The sequence below is a fragment of the Lissotriton helveticus genome, chromosome 4_1 (assembly GCF_964261635.1).
Source record: "Lissotriton helveticus chromosome 4_1, aLisHel1.1, whole genome shotgun sequence".
NCBI classification, from domain to species: Eukaryota; Metazoa; Chordata; class Amphibia; order Caudata; family Salamandridae; genus Lissotriton; species Lissotriton helveticus.
Genome location: NC_136063.1, coordinates 969591082 through 969613896, shown reverse-complemented (window position 1 = coordinate 969613896; position 22815 = coordinate 969591082). Strand labels below are relative to the sequence as shown.

General features: G+C 33.7%; 16 non-coding genes across 16 annotated transcripts; all 16 read right to left on the bottom strand.

The window, feature by feature from the left end:
* Nucleotides 1-1172: 1172 nt before the first annotated feature.
* TRNAI-AAU (transfer RNA isoleucine (anticodon AAU)) lies at nt 1173-1246 on the bottom strand. The gene has a single exon. It is a non-coding gene; the product is annotated as a tRNA-Ile (tRNA).
* A 1232-nt stretch (nt 1247-2478) lies between these two features.
* TRNAI-AAU (transfer RNA isoleucine (anticodon AAU)) lies at nt 2479-2552 on the bottom strand. The gene has a single exon. It is a non-coding gene; the product is annotated as a tRNA-Ile (tRNA).
* A 579-nt stretch (nt 2553-3131) lies between these two features.
* On the bottom strand, nt 3132-3205 carry TRNAI-AAU (transfer RNA isoleucine (anticodon AAU)). The gene has a single exon. It is a non-coding gene; the product is annotated as a tRNA-Ile (tRNA).
* A 791-nt stretch (nt 3206-3996) lies between these two features.
* Nucleotides 3997-4070, bottom strand: TRNAI-AAU (transfer RNA isoleucine (anticodon AAU)). The gene has a single exon. It is a non-coding gene; the product is annotated as a tRNA-Ile (tRNA).
* A 2097-nt stretch (nt 4071-6167) lies between these two features.
* On the bottom strand, nt 6168-6241 carry TRNAI-AAU (transfer RNA isoleucine (anticodon AAU)). Its single transcript has one exon. It is a non-coding gene; the product is annotated as a tRNA-Ile (tRNA).
* A 788-nt stretch (nt 6242-7029) lies between these two features.
* TRNAF-AAA (transfer RNA phenylalanine (anticodon AAA)) lies at nt 7030-7103 on the bottom strand. The gene has a single exon. It is a non-coding gene; the product is annotated as a tRNA-Phe (tRNA).
* Nucleotides 7104-9409: 2306 nt separating this feature from the next.
* On the bottom strand, nt 9410-9483 carry TRNAI-AAU (transfer RNA isoleucine (anticodon AAU)). The gene has a single exon. It is a non-coding gene; the product is annotated as a tRNA-Ile (tRNA).
* Nucleotides 9484-10922: 1439 nt separating this feature from the next.
* Nucleotides 10923-10996, bottom strand: TRNAF-AAA (transfer RNA phenylalanine (anticodon AAA)). Its single transcript has one exon. It is a non-coding gene; the product is annotated as a tRNA-Phe (tRNA).
* A 2306-nt stretch (nt 10997-13302) lies between these two features.
* TRNAI-AAU (transfer RNA isoleucine (anticodon AAU)) lies at nt 13303-13376 on the bottom strand. The gene has a single exon. It is a non-coding gene; the product is annotated as a tRNA-Ile (tRNA).
* Nucleotides 13377-15247: 1871 nt separating this feature from the next.
* TRNAI-AAU (transfer RNA isoleucine (anticodon AAU)) lies at nt 15248-15321 on the bottom strand. The gene has a single exon. It is a non-coding gene; the product is annotated as a tRNA-Ile (tRNA).
* A 579-nt stretch (nt 15322-15900) lies between these two features.
* TRNAI-AAU (transfer RNA isoleucine (anticodon AAU)) lies at nt 15901-15974 on the bottom strand. Its single transcript has one exon. It is a non-coding gene; the product is annotated as a tRNA-Ile (tRNA).
* A 791-nt stretch (nt 15975-16765) lies between these two features.
* TRNAI-AAU (transfer RNA isoleucine (anticodon AAU)) lies at nt 16766-16839 on the bottom strand. Its single transcript has one exon. It is a non-coding gene; the product is annotated as a tRNA-Ile (tRNA).
* A 2097-nt stretch (nt 16840-18936) lies between these two features.
* TRNAI-AAU (transfer RNA isoleucine (anticodon AAU)) lies at nt 18937-19010 on the bottom strand. Its single transcript has one exon. It is a non-coding gene; the product is annotated as a tRNA-Ile (tRNA).
* Nucleotides 19011-19798: 788 nt separating this feature from the next.
* On the bottom strand, nt 19799-19872 carry TRNAF-AAA (transfer RNA phenylalanine (anticodon AAA)). The gene has a single exon. It is a non-coding gene; the product is annotated as a tRNA-Phe (tRNA).
* A 1443-nt stretch (nt 19873-21315) lies between these two features.
* TRNAI-AAU (transfer RNA isoleucine (anticodon AAU)) lies at nt 21316-21389 on the bottom strand. The gene has a single exon. It is a non-coding gene; the product is annotated as a tRNA-Ile (tRNA).
* A 1232-nt stretch (nt 21390-22621) lies between these two features.
* TRNAI-AAU (transfer RNA isoleucine (anticodon AAU)) lies at nt 22622-22695 on the bottom strand. Its single transcript has one exon. It is a non-coding gene; the product is annotated as a tRNA-Ile (tRNA).
* Between the last annotated feature and the right edge of the window lie 120 nt (nt 22696-22815).

The window sequence follows — 22815 nt, the reverse complement described above, 5'->3', positions numbered from 1 at the left end:
CTACTGATTGTTAATCCGGGATAGTTGGAAAGCTTATATTCAGCTGTTTACATTCATAGTATCTTTATATATTATCAACAAGACTAAACAAAAATGATATCAATAAATTGCTATAAATAAGAGATTTAGTTACTTGGCGTTAGAACTTAGAATCATTAATAGATATTCCAGGCGCTTTAAGAATAGTAATTAATTCTATAATTATATTAAATGTATTCATCCAGTCCTTCAAGCAGCGTTTGATCCAAGGAGATAAACAGTCCAAAATGAGACACAAGAAAAATTAATCTTTGTTCAAACAATTGAACTTGGCCTGTACAGGGATCGAACCTGTGACCTTGGCGTTATTAGCACCACACTCTAACCATCTGAGCTAACAGACCATTTTACACAACTACCTGGAGGTCCAGCAAATGAAGAAGGGCAAATGATAGTTAACCCAGGAGATTTGGAAAACTTAATTTCAGCAGTTTACCATGAAGTTATTGTTATATATTATCAACATGAAGAAACTAATATGACTTAAAAAAAATACAATACAAAAGAGATTTTCATACTTAGTGTTAGAACTTAGAACCATTAACATTTTTTTCATGTGGTTAAGCAATAAATAAATATTCATCACCTATATTGAATTGATTCATCTAATCATTTTATCAGCTTCTCCTCAAAGGAAATATAGAGATAAACATGATACAGTAGAAAATACATCTATTTTCAACATTAAAGGAGCATCAAGTATTGGCTTGGAGACTGATTGAAAGTATGTCCTTGGCGTTTTTAACTTCATGCTCTAACAGACTAAACTAATAGAGTCACTAAATATATAGCATACTATTGAAGATGAAGCAGATGATGAAGTCCTACTGATTGTTAATCCGGGATAGTTGGAAAGCTTATATTCAGCTGTTTACATTCATAGTATCTTTATATATTATCAACAAGACTAAACAAAAATGATCTCAATAAATTGCAATAAATAAAAGATTTAGTTACTTGGCGTTAGAACTTAGTACCATTAATAGATATTCCAGGCGCTTTAAGAATAGTAATTAATTCTATAAATATATCAAATGTATTCATCCAATCCTTCAAGCAGCGTTTGATCCAAGGAGATAAACAGTCCAAAATGAGACACAAGAAATATTCATCTTTTTTCAAAGAATTAAACTTGGCCTGTACAGGGATCGAACCTGTGACCTTGGCGTTATTAGCACCACGCTCTAACCAACTGAGCTAACAGGCCAATTTGCACATCTTCTGGAGGACCAGCACAGGAAGCAGTGCTAATGATAGTTCAACCGGGAGATTTGGAAAGCTTAATTTCAGCTGTTTAATATGAATTAACTTTCATATTATCAACATGAAGAAACTAATATGACTTCAAAAAAATTGCAATACAAAAGAGATTTCCATACTTAGTGTTAGAATTTTGAACCAGTAACGTTTTTTCCACGTGGTTTAGCAATAAATAAATATTCATCACCTATATTCAATTGATTCATCTAATCATTCTATCAGCTTCTGCGCAAAGGAAATATAGAGGTAAACATGATACAGAGAAAATACATCTATTTTCAACATTAAAGGAGAATCAAGTATTGGCTTGGAGACTGATTGAAATTATGTCCTTTGCGTTTTTAACTTCATGCTCTAACAGACTAAACTAATAGGCTCACTAAATATATAGAATACTTTTGAAGAATTAGCAGATGATGAAATGCTACTGATTCCATCCAATCCTTCAAGCAGCGTGTGATTCAAGGAGATAAACAGTCCAAAATGAGACACTAGAAAAATTAATCTTTTTTCAAACAATTAAACTTGGCCTGTACAGGGATCGAACCTGTGACCTTGGCGTTATTAGCACCACGCTCTAACCATCTGAGCTAAAAGGCCAATTTGCACATCTTCTGGAGGACCAGCACACGAAGCAGTGCTAATGATAGTTCAACCGGGAGATTTGGAAAGCTTAATTTCAGCTGTTTAATATGAATTAACTTTCATATTATCAACATGAAGAAACTAATATGACTTCAAAAAAATTGCAATACAAAAGAGATTTCCACACTTAGTGTTAGAATTTTGAACCACTAACGTTTTTTCCACATGGTTTAGCAATAAATAAATATTCATCACCTATATTCAATTGATTCATCTAATCATTCTATCAGCTTCTGCGCAAAGGAAATATAGAGGTAAACATGATACAGAGAAAATACATCTATTTTCAACATTAAAGGAGAATCAAGTATTGGCTTGGAGACTGATTGAAATTATGTCCTTTGCGTTTTTAACTTCATGCTCTAACAGACTAAACTAATAGGCTCACTAAATATATAGAATACTTTTGAAGAATTAGCAGATGATGAAATGCTACTGATTCCATCCAATCCTTCAAGCAGCGTGTGATTCAAGGAGATAAACAGTCCAAAATGAGACACTAGAAAAATTAATCTTTTTTCAAACAATTAAACTTGGCCTGTACAGGGATCGAACCTGTGACCTTGGCGTTATTAGCACCACGCTCTAACCAACTGAGCTAAAAGGCCAATTTGCACATCTTCTGGAGGACCAGCACACGAAGCAGTGCTAATGATAGTTCAACCGGGAGATTTGGAAAGCTTAATTTCAGCTGTTTAATATGAATTAACTTTCATATTATCAACATGAAGAAACTAATATGACTTCAAAAAAATTGCAATACAAAAGAGATTTCCACACTTAGTGTTAGAATTTTGAACCACTAACGTTTTTTCCACGTGGTTTAGCAATAAATAAATATTCATCACCTATATTCAATTGATTCATCTAATCATTCTATCAGCTTCTGCGCAAAGGAAATATAGAGGTAAACATGATACAGAGAAAATACATCTATTTTCAACATTAAAGGAGAATCAAGTATTGGCTTGGAGACTGATTGAAATTATGTCCTTTGCGTTTTTAACTTCATGCTCTAACAGACTAAACTAATAGGCTCACTAAATATATAGAATACTTTTGAAGAATTAGCAGATGATGAAATGCTACTGATTCCATCCAATCCTTCAAGCAGCGTGTGATTCAAGGAGATAAACAGTCCAAAATGAGACACTAGAAAAATTAATCTTTTTTCAAACAATTAAACTTGGCCTGTACAGGGATCGAACCTGTGACCTTGGCGTTATTAGCACCACGCTCTAACCATCTGAGCTAACAGGCCATTTTGCACAACTACCTGGAGGTCCAGCAAATGAAGAAGGGCAAATGATAGTTAACCCAGGAGATTTGGAAAGCTTAATTTCAGCAGTTTACCATGAAGTTATTGTTATATATTATCAACATGAAGAAACTAATATGACTTAAAAAAAATTACAATACAAAAGAGATTTTCATACTTAGTGTTAGAACTTAGAACCATTAACGTTTTTTCCATGAGGTTAAGCAATAAATAAATATTCATCACCTATATTGAATTGATTCATCTAATCATTTTATCAGCTTCTCCTCAAAGGAAATATAGAGATAAACATGATACAGTAGAAAATACATCTATTTTCAACATTAAAGGAGCATCAAGTATTGGCTTGGAGACTGATTGAAAGTATGTCCTTGGCGTTTTTAACTTCATGCTCTAACAGACTAAACTAATAGAGTCACTAAATATATAGCATACTACTGAAGATGAAGCAGATGATGAAGTCCTACTGATTGTTAATCCGGGATAGTTGGAAAGCTTATATTCAGCTGTTTACATTCATAGTATCTTTATATATTATCAACAAGACTAAACAAAAATGATCTCAATGAAATTGCAATAAATAAGAGATTTAGTTACTTGGCGTTAGAACTTAGAACCATTAATAGATATTCCAGGCGCTTTAAGAATAGTAATTAATTCTATAATTATATCAAATGTATTCATCCAATCCTTCAAGCAGCGTTTGATCCAAGGAGATAAACAGTCCAAAATGAGACACAAGAAAAATTCATCTTTTTTCAAAGAATTAAACTTGGCCTGTACAGGGATCGAACCTGTGACCTTGGCGTTATTAGCACCACGCTCTAACCAAGTGAGCTAACAGGCCAATTTGCACATCTTATGGAGGACCAGCACAGGAAGCAGTGCTAATGATAGTTCAACCGGGAGATTTGGAAAGCTTAATTTCAGCTGTTTAATATGAATTAACTTTCATATTATCAACATGAAGAAACTAATATGACTTCAAAAAAATTGCAATACAAAAGAGATTTCCATACTTAGTGTTAGAATTTTGAACCAGTAACGTTTTTTCCACGTGGTTTAGCAATAAATAAATATTCATCACCTATATTCAATTGATTCATCTAATCATTCTATCAGCTTCTGCGCAAAGGAAATATGGATGTAAACATGATACAGAAGAAAATACATCTATTTTCAACATTAAAGGAGCTTCAAATATTGGCTAGGAGACTGATTGAAATTATGTCCTTTGCGTTTTTAACTTCATGCTCTAACAGACTAAACTAATAGGCTCACTAAATATATAGAATACTTTTGAAGAATTAGCAGATGATGAAATGCTACTGATTCCATCCAATCCTTCAAGCAGCGTGTGATTCAAGAAGATTAACAGTCCAAAATGAGACACAAGAAAAATTCATCTTTGTTCAAACAATTGAACTTGGCCTGTACAGGGATCGAACCTGTGACCTTGGCGTTATTAGCACCATGCTCTAACCATCTGAGCTAACAGGTCATTTTGCACCACTACCTGGAGGTCCAGCAAATGAAGAAGGGCAAATGATAGTTAACCCAGGAGATTTGGAAAGCTTAATTTCAGCAGTTTACCATGAAGTTATTGTTATATATTATCAACATGAAGAAACTAATATGACTTTAAAAAAATTACAATACAAAAGAGATTTTCATACTTAGTGTTAGAACTTAGAACCATTAACGTTTTTTCCATGTGGTTAAGCAATAAATATATATTCATCACCTATATTGAATTGATTCATCTAATCATTTTATCAGCTTCTCCTCAAAGGAAATATAGAGATAAACATGATACAGTAGAAAATACATCTATTTTCAACATTAAAGGAGCATCAAGTATTGGCTTGGAGACTGATTGAAAGTATGTCCTTGTCATTTTTAACTTCATGCTCTAACAGACTAAACTAATAGAGTCACTAAATATATAGCATACTATTGAAGATGAAGCAGATGATGAAGTACTACTGATTGTTAATCCGGGATAGTTGGAAAGCTTATATTCAGCTATTTACATTCATAGTATCTTTATATATTATCAACAAGACTAAACAAAAATGATCTCAATAAATTGCTATAAATAAGAGATTTAGTTACTTGGCGTTAGAACTTAGAACCATTAATAGATATTCCAGGCGCTTTAAGAATAGTAATTAATTCTATAATTATATCAAATGTATTCATCCAGTCCTTCAAGCAGCGTTTGATCCAAGGAGATAAACAGTCCAAAATGAGACACAAGAAAAATTAATCTTTTTCAAAGAATTAAACTTGGCCTGTACAGGGATCGAATCTGTGACCTTGGCGTTATTAGCACCACGCTCTAACCAACTGAGCTAAAAGGCCAATTTGCACATCTTCTGGAGGACCAGCACAGGAAGCAGTGCTAATGATAGTTCAACCGGAAGATTTGGAAAGCTTAATTTCAGCTGTTTAATATGAATTAACTTTCATATTATCAACATGAAGAAACTAATATGACTTCAAAAAAATTGCAATACAAAAGGGATTTCCATACTTAGTGTTAGAATTTTGAACCACTAACGTTTTTTCCACGTGGTTTAGCAATAAATAAATATTCATCACCTATATTCAATTGATTCATCTAATCATTCTATCAGCTTCTGCGCAAAAGACATATGGAGGTAAACATGATACAGAAGAAAATACATCTATTTTCAACATTAAAGGAGCATCAAGTATTGGCTTGGAGACTGATTGAAATTATGTCCTTTGCGTTTTTAACTTCATGCTCTAACAGACTAAACTAATAGGCTCACTAAATATATAGAATACTTTTGAAGAATTAGCAGATGATGAAATGCTACTGATTCCATCCAATCCTTCTAACAGCGTGTGATTCAAGAAGATTAACAGTCCAAAATGAGACACAAGAAAAATTCATCTTTGTTCAAACAATTGAACTTGGCCTGTACAGGGATCGAACCTGTGACCTTGGCGTTATTAGCACCACGCTCTAACCATCTGAGCTAACAGGCCATTTTGCACAACTACCTGGATGTCCAGCAAATGAAGAAGGGCAAATAATAGTTAACCCAGGAGATTTGGAAAACTTAATTTCAGCAGTTTACCATGAAGTTATTGTTATATATTATCAACATGAAGAAACTAATATGACTTAAAAAAATACAATACAAAAGAGATTTTCATACTTAGTGTTAGAACTTAGAACCATTAACGTTTTTTTCATGTGGTTAAGCAATAAATAAATATTCATCACCTATATTGAATTGATTCATCTAATCATTTTATCAGCTTCTCCTAAAAGGAAATATAGAGATAAACATGATACAGTAGAAAATACATCTATTTTCAACATTAAAGGAGCATCAAGTATTGGTTTGGAGACTGATTGAAAGTATGTCCTTGTCGTTTTTAACTTCATGCTCTAACAGACTAAACTAATAGAGTCACTAAATATATAGCATACTATTGAAGATGAAGCAGATGATGAAGTCCTACTGATTGTTAATCCGGGATAGTTGGAAAGCTTATATTCAGCTGTTTACATTCATAGTATCTTTATATATTATCAACAAGACTAAACAAAAATGATATCAATAAATTGCTATAAATAAGAGATTTAGTTACTTGGCGTTAGAACTTAGAATCATTAATAGATATTCCAGGCGCTTTAAGAATAGTAATTAATTCTATAATTATATTAAATGTATTCATCCAGTCCTTCAAGCAGCGTTTGATCCAAGGAGATAAACAGTCCAAAATGAGACACAAGAAAAATTAATCTTTTTTCAAAGAATTAAACTTGGCCTGTACAGGGATCGAACCTGTGACCTTGGCGTTTTTAGCACCACGCTCTAACCAACTGAGCTAAAAGGCCAATTTGCACATCGTCTGGAGGACCAGCACACGAAGCAGTGCTAATGATAGTTCAACCGGGAGATTTGGAAAGCTTAATTTCAGCTGTTTAATATGAATTAACTTTCATATTATCAACATGAAGAAACTAATATGACTTCAAAAAAATTGCAATACAAAAGAGATTTCCATACTTAGTGTTAGAATTTTGAACCAGTAACGTTTTTTCCACGTGGTTTAGCAATAAATAAATATTCATCACCTATATTCAATTGATTCATCTAATCATTCTATCAGCTTCTGCGCAAAGGAAATATGGATGTAAACATGATAAGAAGAAAATACATCTATTTTCAACATTAAAGGAGCTTCAAATATTGGCTAGGAGACTGATTGAAATTATGTCCTTTGCGTTTTTAACTTCATGCTCTAACAGACTAAACTAATAGGCTCACTAAATATATAGAATACTTTTGAAGAATTAGCAGATGATGAAATGCTACTGATTCCATCCAATCCTTCAAGCAGCGTGTGATTCAAGAAGATTAACAGTCCAAAATGAGACACAAGAAAAATTCATCTTTGTTCAAACAATTGAACTTGGCCTGTACAGGGGTCAAACCTGTGACCTTGGCGTTATTAGCACCACACTCTAACCATCTGAGCTAACAGGCCATTTTGCACAACTACCTGGAGGTCCAGCAAATGAAGAAGGGCAAATGATAGTTAACCCAGGAGATTTGGAAAACTTAATTTCAGCAGTTTACCATGAAGTTATTGTTATATATTATCAACATGAAGAAACTAATATGACTTAAAAAAAAATACAATACAAAAGAGATTTTCATACTTAGTGTTAGAACTTAGAACCATTAACGTTTTTTTCATGTGGTTAAGCAATAAATAAATATTCATCACCTATATTGAATTGATTCATCTAATCATTTTATCAGCTTCTACTCAAAGGAAATATAGAGATAAACATGATACAGTAGAAAATACATCTATTTTCAACATTAAAGGAGCATCAAGTATTGGTTTGGAGACTGATTGAAAGTATGTCCTTGTCGTTTTTAACTTCATGCTCTAACAGACTAAACTAATAGAGTCACTAAATATATAGCATACTATTGAAGATGAAGCAGATGATGAAGTCCTACTGATTGTTAATCCGGGATAGTTGGAAAGCTTATATTCAGCTGTTTACATTCATAGTATCTTTATATATTATCAACAAGACTAAACAAAAATGATATCAATAAATTGCTATAAATAAGAGATTTAGTTACTTGGCGTTAGAACTTAGAATCATTAATAGACATTCCAGGCGCTTTAAGAATAGTAATTAATTCTATAATTATATTAAATGTATTCATCCAGTCCTTCAAGCAGCGTTTGATCCAAGGAGATAAACAGTCCAAAATGAGACACAAGAAAAATTAATCTTTGTTCAAACAATTGAACTTGGCCTGTACAGGGATCGAACCTGTGACCTTGGCGTTATTAGCACCACACTCTAACCATCTGAGCTAACAGACCATTTTACACAACTACCTGGAGGTCCAGCAAATGAAGAAGGGCAAATGATAGTTAACCCAGGAGATTTGGAAAACTTAATTTCAGCAGTTTACCATGAAGTTATTGTTATATATTATCAACATGAAGAAACTAATATGACTTAAAAAAAATACAATACAAAAGAGATTTTCATACTTAGTGTTAGAACTTAGAACCATTAACATTTTTTTCATGTGGTTAAGCAATAAATAAATATTCATCACCTATATTGAATTGATTCATCTAATCATTTTATCAGCTTCTCCTCAAAGGAAATATAGAGATAAACATGATACAGTAGAAAATACATCTATTTTCAACATTAAAGGAGCATCAAGTATTGGCTTGGAGACTGATTGAAAGTATGTCCTTGGCGTTTTTAACTTCATGCTCTAACAGACTAAACTAATAGAGTCACTAAATATATAGCATACTATTGAAGATGAAGCAGATGATGAAGTCCTACTGATTGTTAATCCGGGATAGTTGGAAAGCTTATATTCAGCTGTTTACATTCATAGTATCTTTATATATTATCAACAAGACTAAACAAAAATGATCTCAATAAATTGCAATAAATAAAAGATTTAGTTACTTGGCGTTAGAACTTAGTACCATTAATAGATATTCCAGGCGCTTTAAGAATAGTAATTAATTCTATAAATATATCAAATGTATTCATCCAATCCTTCAAGCAGCGTTTGATCCAAGGAGATAAACAGTCCAAAATGAGACACAAGAAATATTCATCTTTTTTCAAAGAATTAAACTTGGCCTGTACAGGGATCGAACCTGTGACCTTGGCGTTATTAGCACCACGCTCTAACCAACTGAGCTAACAGGCCAATTTGCACATCTTCTGGAGGACCAGCACAGGAAGCAGTGCTAATGATAGTTCAACCGGGAGATTTGGAAAGCTTAATTTCAGCTGTTTAATATGAATTAACTTTCATATTATCAACATGAAGAAACTAATATGACTTCAAAAAAATTGCAATACAAAAGAGATTTCCATACTTAGTGTTAGAATTTTGAACCAGTAACGTTTTTTCCACGTGGTTTAGCAATAAATAAATATTCATCACCTATATTCAATTGATTCATCTAATCATTCTATCAGCTTCTGCGCAAAGGAAATATAGAGGTAAACATGATACAGAGAAAATACATCTATTTTCAACATTAAAGGAGAATCAAGTATTGGCTTGGAGACTGATTGAAATTATGTCCTTTGCGTTTTTAACTTCATGCTCTAACAGACTAAACTAATAGGCTCACTAAATATATAGAATACTTTTGAAGAATTAGCAGATGATGAAATGCTACTGATTCCATCCAATCCTTCAAGCAGCGTGTGATTCAAGGAGATAAACAGTCCAAAATGAGACACTAGAAAAATTAATCTTTTTTCAAACAATTAAACTTGGCCTGTACAGGGATCGAACCTGTGACCTTGGCGTTATTAGCACCACGCTCTAACCATCTGAGCTAAAAGGCCAATTTGCACATCTTCTGGAGGACCAGCACACGAAGCAGTGCTAATGATAGTTCAACCGGGAGATTTGGAAAGCTTAATTTCAGCTGTTTAATATGAATTAACTTTCATATTATCAACATGAAGAAACTAATATGACTTCAAAAAAATTGCAATACAAAAGAGATTTCCACACTTAGTGTTAGAATTTTGAACCACTAACGTTTTTTCCACGTGGTTTAGCAATAAATAAATATTCATCACCTATATTCAATTGATTCATCTAATCATTCTATCAGCTTCTGCGCAAAGGAAATATAGAGGTAAACATGATACAGAGAAAATACATCTATTTTCAACATTAAAGGAGCATCAAGTATTGGTTTGGAGACTGATTGAAAGTATGTCCTTGTCGTTTTTAACTTCATGCTCTAACAGACTAAACTAATAGAGTCACTAAATATATAGCATACTATTGAAGATGAAGCAGATGATGAAGTCCTACTGATTGTTAATCCGGGATAGTTGGAAAGCTTATATTCAGCTGTTTACATTCATAGTATCTTTATATATTATCAACAAGACTAAACAAAAATGATATCAATAAATTGCTATAAATAAGAGATTTAGTTACTTGGCGTTAGAACTTAGAATCATTAATAGATATTCCAGGCGCTTTAAGAATAGTAATTAATTCTATAATTATATTAAATGTATTCATCCAGTCCTTCAAGCAGCGTTTGATCCAAGGAGATAAACAGTCCAAAATGAGACACAAGAAAAATTAATCTTTTTTCAAAGAATTAAACTTGGCCTGTACAGGGATCGAACCTGTGACCTTGGCGTTTTTAGCACCACGCTCTAACCAACTGAGCTAAAAGGCCAATTTGCACATCGTCTGGAGGACCAGCACACGAAGCAGTGCTAATGATAGTTCAACCGGGAGATTTGGAAAGCTTAATTTCAGCTGTTTAATATGAATTGACTTTCATATTATCAACATGAAGAAACTAATATGACTTCAAAAAAATTGCAATACAAAAGAGATTTCCATACTTAGTGTTAGAATTTTGAACCAGTAACGTTTTTTCCACGTGGTTTAGCAATAAATAAATATTCATCACCTATATTCAATTGATTCATCTAATCATTCTATCAGCTTCTGCGCAAAGGAAATATGGATGTAAACATGATAAGAAGAAAATACATCTATTTTCAACATTAAAGGAGCTTCAAATATTGGCTAGGAGACTGATTGAAATTATGTCCTTTGCGTTTTTAACTTCATGCTCTAACAGACTAAACTAATAGGCTCACTAAATATATAGAATACTTTTGAAGAATTAGCAGATGATGAAATGCTACTGATTCCATCCAATCCTTCAAGCAGCGTGTGATTCAAGAAGATTAACAGTCCAAAATGAGACACAAGAAAAATTCATCTTTGTTCAAACAATTGAACTTGGCCTGTACAGGGATCAAACCTGTGACCTTGGCGTTATTAGCACCACACTCTAACCATCTGAGCTAACAGGCCATTTTGCACAACTACCTGGAGGTCCAGCAAATGAAGAAGGGCAAATGATAGTTAACCCAGGAGATTTGGAAAACTTAATTTCAGCAGTTTACCATGAAGTTATTGTTATATATTATCAACATGAAGAAACTAATATGACTTAAAAAAAAATACAATACAAAAGAGATTTTCATACTTAGTGTTAGAACTTAGAACCATTAACGTTTTTTTCATGTGGTTAAGCAATAAATAAATATTCATCACCTATATTGAATTGATTCATCTAATCATTTTATCAGCTTCTACTCAAAGGAAATATAGAGATAAACATGATACAGTAGAAAATACATCTATTTTCAACATTAAAGGAGCATCAAGTATTGGTTTGGAGACTGATTGAAAGTATGTCCTTGTCGTTTTTAACTTCATGCTCTAACAGACTAAACTAATAGAGTCACTAAATATATAGCATACTATTGAAGATGAAGCAGATGATGAAGTCCTACTGATTGTTAATCCGGGATAGTTGGAAAGCTTATATTCAGCTGTTTACATTCATAGTATCTTTATATATTATCAACAAGACTAAACAAAAATGATATCAATAAATTGCTATAAATAAGAGATTTAGTTACTTGGCGTTAGAACTTAGAATCATTAATAGATATTCCAGGCGCTTTAAGAATAGTAATTAATTCTATAATTATATTAAATGTATTCATCCAGTCCTTCAAGCAGCGTTTGATCCAAGGAGATAAACAGTCCAAAATGAGACACAAGAAAAATTAATCTTTGTTCAAACAATTGAACTTGGCCTGTACAGGGATCGAACCTGTGACCTTGGCGTTATTAGCACCACACTCTAACCATCTGAGCTAACAGACCATTTTACACAACTACCTGGAGGTCCAGCAAATGAAGAAGGGCAAATGATAGTTAACCCAGGAGATTTGGAAAACTTAATTTCAGCAGTTTACCATGAAGTTATTGTTATATATTATCAACATGAAGAAACTAATATGACTTAAAAAAAATACAATACAAAAGAGATTTTCATACTTAGTGTTAGAACTTAGAACCATTAACATTTTTTTCATGTGGTTAAGCAATAAATAAATATTCATCACCTATATTGAATTGATTCATCTAATCATTTTATCAGCTTCTCCTCAAAGGAAATATAGAGATAAACATGATACAGTAGAAAATACATCTATTTTCAACATTAAAGGAGCATCAAGTATTGGCTTGGAGACTGATTGAAAGTATGTCCTTGGCGTTTTTAACTTCATGCTCTAACAGACTAAACTAATAGAGTCACTAAATATATAGCATACTATTGAAGATGAAGCAGATGATGAAGTCCTACTGATTGTTAATCCGGGATAGTTGGAAAGCTTATATTCAGCTGTTTACATTCATAGTATCTTTATATATTATCAACAAGACTAAACAAAAATGATCTCAATAAATTGCAATAAATAAAAGATTTAGTTACTTGGCGTTAGAACTTAGTACCATTAATAGATATTCCAGGCGCTTTAAGAATAGTAATTAATTCTATAAATATATCAAATGTATTCATCCAATCCTTCAAGCAGCGTTTGATCCAAGGAGATAAACAGTCCAAAATGAGACACAAGAAATATTCATCTTTTTTCAAAGAATTAAACTTGGCCTGTACAGGGATCGAACCTGTGACCTTGGCGTTATTAGCACCACGCTCTAACCAACTGAGCTAACAGGCCAATTTGCACATCTTCTGGAGGACCAGCACAGGAAGCAGTGCTAATGATAGTTCAACCGGGAGATTTGGAAAGCTTAATTTCAGCTGTTTAATATGAATTAACTTTCATATTATCAACATGAAGAAACTAATATGACTTCAAAAAAATTGCAATACAAAAGAGATTTCCATACTTAGTGTTAGAATTTTGAACCAGTAACGTTTTTTCCACGTGGTTTAGCAATAAATAAATATTCATCACCTATATTCAATTGATTCATCTAATCATTCTATCAGCTTCTGCGCAAAGGAAATATAGAGGTAAACATGATACAGAGAAAATACATCTATTTTCAACATTAAAGGAGAATCAAGTATTGGCTTGGAGACTGATTGAAATTATGTCCTTTGCGTTTTTAACTTCATGCTCTAACAGACTAAACTAATAGGCTCACTAAATATATAGAATACTTTTGAAGAATTAGCAGATGATGAAATGCTACTGATTCCATCCAATCCTTCAAGCAGCGTGTGATTCAAGGAGATAAACAGTCCAAAATGAGACACTAGAAAAATTAATCTTTTTTCAAACAATTAAACTTGGCCTGTACAGGGATCGAACCTGTGACCTTGGCGTTATTAGCACCACGCTCTAACCATCTGAGCTAAAAGGCCAATTTGCACATCTTCTGGAGGACCAGCACACGAAGCAGTGCTAATGATAGTTCAACCGGGAGATTTGGAAAGCTTAATTTCAGCTGTTTAATATGAATTAACTTTCATATTATCAACATGAAGAAACTAATATGACTTCAAAAAAATTGCAATACAAAAGAGATTTCCACACTTAGGGGCCGATTAGGATGGCGGACGGACTTGCGTCCGTCCGCCACCCCTGAGTAGGAGGGACCGTCCGCATGGGCAGCGGCGGTCCCTCCATGGCAATTAGGATGTGACCGCCAGGGTGGCGGTCACATCCTCTATTTTTAACATTGCGGCGGGTGCAGCTTCAAGCTGCACCCGCCGCAATGTTAAAAATGCATGTGTTGCATTTACATGCACAAAGCGGCAGGCACCGCACGGTGCCTGCTGCTTTGTGTACGCAAATGCAGGGGGGTACCATAGGTACCCCCCATGTGCACCCCCCACCCCCCATTCACCCAGGGGGCCCGCAACGGGCCCCCAAAGTGAATGTCCGTATGCTTTTCCATGGCGGAAAAGCCGCCGTGGAAAAGCATACTTACACCAACATCATAATATGGCGGACGGTGTCTCATAGACACCGGCTGCCATGTTATAGCTTTTCCGCCGCGGTCGGAAGCCGACCGCGGCGGAAAAGCGGCGGACGGAATTCCAGACCCACCAGCCATCCTAATTTGGCGGTGGGTCTTTGGAGTCTCCGCCGCGGTTTTTCCGCATCCTCCAGGCCGGCGGACACTTCCGCCGGCCCGGAGGATGCGGAAAAACCGCCATCCTAATCGGCCCCTAAGTGTTAGAATTTTGAACCACTAACGTTTTTTCCACGTGGTTTAGCAATAAATAAATATTCATCACCTATATTCAATTGATTCATCTAATCATTCTATCAGCTTCTGCGCAAAGGAAATATAGAGGTAAACATGATACAGAGAAAATACATCTATTTTCAACATTAAAGGAGAATCAAGTATTGGCTTGGAGACTGATTGAAATTATGTCCTTTGCGTTTTTAACTTCATGCTCTAACAGACTAAACTAATAGGCTCACTAAATATATAGAATACTTTTGAAGAATTAGCAGATGATGAAATGCTACTGATTCCATCCAATCCTTCAAGCAGCGTGTGATTCAAGGAGATAAACAGTCCAAAATGAGACACTAGAAAAATTAATCTTTTTTCAAACAATTAAACTTGGCCTGTACAGGGATCGAACCTGTGACCTTGGCGTTATTAGCACCACGCTCTAACCAACTGAGCTAAAAGGCCAATTTGCACATCTTCTGGAGGACCAGCACACGAAGCAGTGCTAATGATAGTTCAACCGGGAGATTTGGAAAGCTTAATTTCAGCTGTTTAATATGAATTAACTTTCATATTATCAACATGAAGAAACTAATATGACTTCAAAAAAATTGCAATACAAAAGAGATTTCCACACTTAGTGTTAGAATTTTGAACCACTAACGTTTTTTCCACGTGGTTTAGCAATAAATAAATATTCATCACCTATATTCAATTGATTCATCTAATCATTCTATCAGCTTCTGCGCAAAGGAAATATAGAGGTAAACATGATACAGAGAAAATACATCTATTTTCAACATTAAAGGAGAATCAAGTATTGGCTTGGAGACTGATTGAAATTATGTCCTTTGCGTTTTTAACTTCATGCTCTAACAGACTAAACTAATAGGCTCACTAAATATATAGAATACTTTTGAAGAATTAGCAGATGATGAAATGCTACTGATTCCATCCAATCCTTCAAGCAGCGTGTGATTCAAGGAGATAAACAGTCCAAAATGAGACACTAGAAAAATTAATCTTTTTTCAAACAATTAAACTTGGCCTGTACAGGGATCGAACCTGTGACCTTGGCGTTATTAGCACCACGCTCTAACCATCTGAGCTAACAGGCCATTTTGCACAACTACCTGGAGGTCCAGCAAATGAAGAAGGGCAAATGATAGTTAACCCAGGAGATTTGGAAAGCTTAATTTCAGCAGTTTACCATGAAGTTATTGTTATATATTATCAACATGAAGAAACTAATATGACTTAAAAAAAATTACAATACAAAAGAGATTTTCATACTTAGTGTTAGAACTTAGAACCATTAACGTTTTTTCCATGAGGTTAAGCAATAAATAAATATTCATCACCTATATTGAATTGATTCATCTAATCATTTTATCAGGTTCTCCTCAAAGGAAATATAGAGATAAACATGATACAGTAGAAAATACATCTATTTTCAACATTAAAGGAGCATCAAGTATTGGCTTGGAGACTGATTGAAAGTATGTCCTTGGCGTTTTTAACTTCATGCTCTAACAGACTAAACTAATAGAGTCACTAAATATATAGCATACTACTGAAGATGAAGCAGATGATGAAGTCCTACTGATTGTTAATCCGGGATAGTTGGAAAGCTTATATTCAGCTGTTTACATTCATAGTATCTTTATATATTATCAACAAGACTAAACAAAAATGATCTCAATGAAATTGCAATAAATAAGAGATTTAGTTACTTGGCGTTAGAACTTAGAACCATTAATAGATATTCCAGGCGCTTTAAGAATAGTAATTAATTCTATAATTATATCAAATGTATTCATCCAATCCTTCAAGCAGCGTTTGATCCAAGGAGATAAACAGTCCAAAATGAGACACAAGAAAAATTCATCTTTTTTCAAAGAATTAAACTTGGCCTGTACAGGGATCGAACCTGTGACCTTGGCGTTATTAGCACCACGCTCTAACCAAGTGAGCTAACAGGCCAATTTGCACATCTTCTGGAGGACCAGCACAGGAAGCAGTGCTAATGATAGTTCAACCGGGAGATTTGGAAAGCTTAATTTCAGCTGTTTAATATGAATTAACTTTCATAATATCAACATGAAGAAACTAATATGACTTCAAAAAAATTGCAATACAAAAGAGATTTCCATACTTAGTGTTAGAATTTTGAACCAGTAACGTTTTTTCCACGTGGTTTAGCAATAAATAAATATTCATCACCTATATTCAATTGATTCATCTAATCATTCTATCAGCTTCTGCGCAAAGGAAATATGGATGTAAACATGATACAGAAGAAAATACATCTATTTTCAACATTAAAGGAGCTTCAAATATTGGCTAGGAGACTGATTGAAATTATGTCCTTTGCGTTTTTAACTTCATGCTCTAACAGACTAAACTAATAGGCTCACTAAATATATAGAATACTTTTGAAGAATTAGCAGATGATGAAATGCTACTGATTCCATCCAATCCTTCAAGCAGCGTGTGATTCAAGAAGATTAACAGTCCAAAATGAGACACAAGAAAAATTCATCTTTGTTCAAACAATTGAACTTGGCCTGTACAGGGATCGAACCTGTGACCTTGGCGTTATTAGCACCATGCTCTAACCATCTGAGCTAACAGGTCATTTTGCACCACTACCTGGAGGTCCAGCAAATGAAGAAGGGCAAATGATAGTTAACCCAGGAGATTTGGAAAGCTTAATTTCAGCAGTTTACCATGAAGTTATTGTTATATATTATCAACATGAAGAAACTAATATGACTTTAAAAAAATTACAATACAAAAGAGATTTTCATACTTAGTGTTAGAACTTAGAACCATTAACGTTTTTTCCATGTGGTTAAGCAATAAATATATATTCATCACCTATATTGAATTGATTCATCTAATCATTTTATCAGCTTCTCCTCAAAGGAAATATAGAGATAAACATGATACAGTAGAAAATACATCTATTTTCAACATTAAAGGAGCATCAAGTATTGGCTTGGAGACTGATTGAAAGTATGTCCTTGTCATTTTTAACTTCATGCTCTAACAGACTAAACTAATAGAGTCACTAAATATATAGCATACTATTGAAGATGAAGCAGATGATGAAGTACTACTGATTGTTAATCCGGGATAGTTGGAAAGCTTATATTCAGCTATTTACATTCATAGTATCTTTATATATTATCAACAAGACTAAACAAAAATGATCTCAATAAATTGCTATAAATAAGAGATTTAGTTACTTGGCGTTAGAACTTAGAACCATTAATAGATATTCCAGGCGCTTTAAGAATAGTAATTAATTCTATAATTATATCAAATGTATTCATCCAGTCCTTCAAGCAGCGTTTGATCCAAGGAGATAAACAGTCCAAAATGAGACACAAGAAAAATTAATCTTTTTCAAAGAATTAAACTTGGCCTGTACAGGGATCGAATCTGTGACCTTGACGTTATTAGCACCACGCTCTAACCAACTGAGCTAAAAGGCCAATTTGCACATCTTCTGGAGGACCAGCACAGGAAGCAGTGCTAATGATAGTTCAACCGGAAGATTTGGAAAGCTTAATTTCAGCTGTTTAATATGAATTAACTTTCATATTATCAACATGAAGAAACTAATATGACTTCAAAAAAATTGCAATACAAAAGAGATTTCCATACTTAGTGTTAGAATTTTGAACCAGTAACGTTTTTTCCACGTGGTTTAGCAATAAATAAATATTCATCACCTATATTCAATTGATTCATCTAATCATTCTATCAGCTTCTGCGCAAAGGAAATATGGAGGTAAACATGATACAGAAGAAAATACATCTATTTTCAACATTAAAGGAGCATCAAGTATTGGCTTGGAGACTGATTGAAATTATGTCCTTTGCGTTTTTAACTTCATGCTCTAACAGACTAAACTAATAGGCTCACTAAATATATAGAATACTTTTGAAGAATTAGCAGATGATGAAATGCTACTGATTCCATCCAATCCTTCTAACAGCGTGTGATTCAAGAAGATTAACAGTCCAAAATGAGACACAAGAAAAATTCATCTTTGTTCAAACAATTGAACTTGGCCTGTACAGGGATCGAACCTGTGACCTTGGCGTTATTAGCACCACGCTCTAACCATCTGAGCTAACAGGCCATTTTGCACAACTACCTGGATGTCCAGCAAATGAAGAAGGGCAAATAATAGTTAACCCAGGAGATTTGGAAAACTTAATTTCAGCAGTTTACCATGAAGTTATTGTTATATATTATCAACATGAAGAAACTAATATGACTTAAAAAAATACAATACAAAAGAGATTTTCATACTTAGTGTTAGAACTTAGAACCATTAACGTTTTTTTCATGTGGTTAAGCAATAAATAAATATTCATCACCTATATTGAATTGATTCATCTAATCATTTTATCAGCTTCTCCTAAAAGGAAATATAGAGATAAACATGATACAGTAGAAAATACATCTATTTTCAACATTAAAGGAGCATCAAGTATTGGTTTGGAGACTGATTGAAAGTATGTCCTTGTCGTTTTTAACTTCATGCTCTAACAGACTAAACTAATAGAGTCACTAAATATATAGCATACTATTGAAGATGAAGCAGATGATGAAGTCCTACTGATTGTTAATCCGGGATAGTTGGAAAGCTTATATTCAGCTGTTTACATTCATAGTATCTTTATATATTATCAACAAGACTAAACAAAAATGATATCAATAAATTGCTATAAATAAGAGATTTAGTTACTTGGCGTTAGAACTTAGAATCATTAATAGATATTCCAGGCGCTTTAAGAATAGTAATTAATTCTATAATTATATTAAATGTATTCATCCAGTCCTTCAAGCAGCGTTTGATCCAAGGAGATAAACAGTCCAAAATGAGACACAAGAAAAATTAATCTTTTTTCAAAGAATTAAACTTGGCCTGTACAGGGATCGAACCTGTGACCTTGGCGTTTTTAGCACCACGCTCTAACCAACTGAGCTAAAAGGCCAATTTGCACATCGTCTGGAGGACCAGCACACGAAGCAGTGCTAATGATAGTTCAACCGGGAGATTTGGAAAGCTTAATTTCAGCTGTTTAATATGAATTAACTTTCATATTATCAACATGAAGAAACTAATATGACTTCAAAAAAATTGCAATACAAAAGAGATTTCCATACTTAGTGTTAGAATTTTGAACCAGTAACGTTTTTTCCACGTGGTTTAGCAATAAATAAATATTCATCACCTATATTCAATTGATTCATCTAATCATTCTATCAGCTTCTGCGCAAAGGAAATATGGATGTAAACATGATAAGAAGAAAATACATCTATTTTCAACATTAAAGGAGCTTCAAATATTGGCTAGGAGACTGATTGAAATTATGTCCTTTGCGTTTTTAACTTCATGCTCTAACAGACTAAACTAATAGGCTCACTAAATATATAGAATACTTTTGAAGAATTAGCAGATGATGAAATGCTACTGATTCCATCCAATCCTTCAAGCAGCGTGTGATTCAAGAAGATTAACAGTCCAAAATGAGACACAAGAAAAATTCATCTTTGTTCAAACAATTGAACTTGGCCTGTACAGGGATCAAACCTGTGACCTTGGCGTTATTAGCACCACACTCTAACCATCTGAGCTAACAGGCCATTTTGCACAACTACCTGGAGGTCCAGCAAATGAAGAAGGGCAAATGATAGTTAACCCAGGAGATTTGGAAAACTTAATTTCAGCAGTTTACCATGAAGTTATTGTTATATATTATCAACATGAAGAAACTAATATGACTTAAAAAAAAATACAATACAAAAGAGATTTTCATACTTAGTGTTAGAACTTAGAACCATTAACGTTTTTTTCATGTGGTTAAGCAATAAATAAATATTCATCACCTATATTGAATTGATTCATCTAATCATTTTATCAGCTTCTCCTCAAAGGAAATATAGAGATAAACATGATACAGTAGAAAATACATCTATTTTCAACATTAAAGGAGCATCAAGTATTGGCTTGGAGACTGATTGAAAGTATGTCCTTGGCGTTTTTAACTTCATGCTCTAACAGACTAAACTAATAGAGTCACTAAATATATAGCATACTATTGAAGATGAAGCAGATGATGAAGTCCTACTGATTGTTAATCCGGGATAGTTGGAAAGCTTATATTCAGCTGTTTACATTCATAGTATCTTTATATATTATCAACAAGACTAAACAAAAATGATCTCAATAAATTGCAATAAATAAAAGATTTAGTTACTTGGCGTTAGAACTTAGTACCATTAATAGATATTCCAGGCGCTTTAAGAATAGTAATTAATTCTATAAATATATCAAATGTATTCATCCAATCCTTCAAGCAGCGTTTGATCCAAGGAGATAAACAGTCCAAAATGAGACACAAGAAATATTCATCTTTTTTCAAAGAATTAAACTTGGCCTGTACAGGGATCAAACCTGTGACCTTGGCGTTATTAGCACCACGCTCTAACCAACTGAGCTAACAGGCCAATTTGCACATCTTCTGGAGGACCAGCACAGGAAGCAGTGCTAATGATAGTTCAACCGGGAGATTTGGAAAGCTTAATTTCAGCTGTTTAATATGAATTAACTTTCATATTATCAACATGAAGAAACTAATATGACTTCAAAAAAATTGCAATACAAAAGAGATTTCCATACTTAGTGTTAGAATTTTGAACCAGTAACGTTTTTTCCACGTGGTTTAGCAATAAATAAATATTCATCACCTATATTCAATTGATTCATCTAATCATTCTATCAGCTTCTGCGCAAAGGAAATATAGAGGTAAACATGATACAGAGAAAATACATCTATTTTCAACATTAAAGGAGAATCAAGTATTGGCTTGGAGACTGATTGAAATTATGTCCTTTGCGTTTTTAACTTCATGCTCTAACAGACTAAACTAATAGGCTCACTAAATATATAGAATACTTTTGAAGAATTAGCAGATGATGAAATGCTACTGATTCCATCCAATCCTTCAAGCAGCGTGTGATTCAAGGAGATAAACAGTCCAAAATGAGACACTAGAAAAATTAATCTTTTTTCAAACAATTAAACTTGGCCTGTACAGGGATCGAACCTGTGACATTGGCGTTATTAGCACCACGCTCTAACCATCTGAGCTAAAAGGCCAATTTGCACATCTTCTGGAGGACCAGCACACGAAGCAGTGCTAATGATAGTTCAACCGGGAGATTTGGAAAGCTTAATTTCAGCTGTTTAATATGAATTAACTTTCATATTATCAACATGAAGAAACTAATATGACTTCAAAAAAATTGCAATACAAAAGAGATTTCCACACTTAGTGTTAGAATTTTGAACCACTAACGTTTTTTCCACGTGGTTTAGCAATAAATAAATATTCATCACCTATATTCAATTGATTCATCTAATCATTCTATCAGCTTCTGCGCAAAGGAAATATAGAGGTAAACATGATACAGAGAAAATACATCTATTTTCAACATTAAAGGAGAATCAAGTATTGGCTTGGAGACTGATTGAAATTATGTCCTTTGCGTTTTTAACTTCATGCTCTAACAGACTAAACTAATAGGCTCACTAAATATATAGAATACTTTTGAAGAATTAGCAGATGATGAAATGCTACTGATTCCATCCAATCCTTCAAGCAGCGTGTGATTCAAGGAGGGAAACAGTCCAAAATGAGACACTAGAAAAATTAATCTTTTTTCAAACAATTAAACTTGGCCTGTACAGGGATCGAACCTGTGACCTTGGCGTTATTAGCACCACGCTCTAACCAACTGAGCTAAAAGGCCAATTTGCACATCTTCTGGAGGACCAGCACACGAAGCAGTGCTAATGATAGTTCAACCGGGAGATTTGGAAAGCTTAATTTCAGCTGTTTAATATGAATTAACTTTCATATTATCAACATG